This window comes from Cynara cardunculus (assembly GCF_001531365.2).
Source record: "Cynara cardunculus var. scolymus isolate 2C chromosome LG 5, CcrdV1, whole genome shotgun sequence".
NCBI lineage: Eukaryota > Viridiplantae > Streptophyta > Magnoliopsida > Asterales > Asteraceae > Cynara > Cynara cardunculus.
In genome coordinates, this window is record NC_037532.1 from 33100598 (window position 1) to 33101739 (window position 1142).

Below are 1142 nucleotides of genomic sequence, written 5' to 3' on the forward strand. Positions count from 1 at the left end.
ATGAAACAGTTTCATTAAAATTTCATTAAGTAGTATATGAAACAATTTCATAACCATATATAAAACAACTTCATCAAAAAAAATATTATATGAAACAATTTCACAAGATTAAAAAATTCATGAAAAATTTTCATAAGATTACAACGAATGAAAGTAGTTTTTATGGTTTTTACAAATGGAGTGGTTTTCATTTGATCGCTCATATATATTCAATTGATTTTGAGATTGAATTTAATCGATTAAAAGGATTGATGAAATTAGTAGTAGGTTTAGAAATTTGAAAAAAAGTATGACCGGATAGGATTTGAGATTTTTAAAAGATAATTAGATAAATAAATCTATTTATATAACATTTAACATATATATGTATGTATATATTTCAGGTTTTCAAATGAGTCAGTGTCCAAAAATCAAACCTAACCCGAACCTAAATATTCCCCCAAAGTCGGGTTTCAGATTTTCGAATTTCGGGACATTCAAGTTTTTGCGATGTAATTACATAAATCCATCTTGTTGATTAATTAAGGGACTCAACTTATTAGAAAACCTATAATTGTGGTTACTACTCACTATCAACTATAATCTCTCTTTTAAACTAACTAATAAGCTATCTTTGTGATGTTGCAATGTATATATCTATTTGAAGTCAATAACATAAAATGTCAACCATGTTTCATTTTTATCTCTTTTTTGTCCATCCGGATGCTAGTTGTACACCCGTATTATGTAGCTAAGTGTAAATTTTAAATAGTTGTAAACAATAATACGTAGTATAAATAGGTTTTACTAAATAAAATATAAGTGCAATATATTGTTTCATTTTATATAATTTTATATAGAATGTGAGAAAGAATAAAAAAACAAATTAAGGATTGTTTGGCAAACACAAACTAGCTTATTTTTGGGTAAACATTTAGATGGATATAAACTAGCTTATTGAAACGTTAACTTAAACAGCTTACGAGGAGTTTCTGTCACTTTTTTCAGTTATACTTCTCACCAATATTAATTATCATGTATTACTATTAATAATAAATAAATTTCAAACATTATAAAATAAAAATAGAAAATTGTTAATATTAATTAATACTAGTTGTAGATTGTTAATTAATTTTAATTATACATTATACATTAATACTAAT

At 24.1% G+C, this 1142-nt stretch overlaps 1 protein-coding gene across 1 annotated transcript in view; it reads right to left on the minus strand.

The window, feature by feature from the left end:
* LOC112513019 (mitochondrial outer membrane protein porin 2-like) overlaps positions 1–1142 on the minus strand; it is a gene marked incomplete at its 3' end in the record, with an annotated part of 14448 nt that overhangs the window by 7647 nt on the left and 5659 nt on the right. The gene's annotated exons all lie outside the window — the stretch shown is intronic.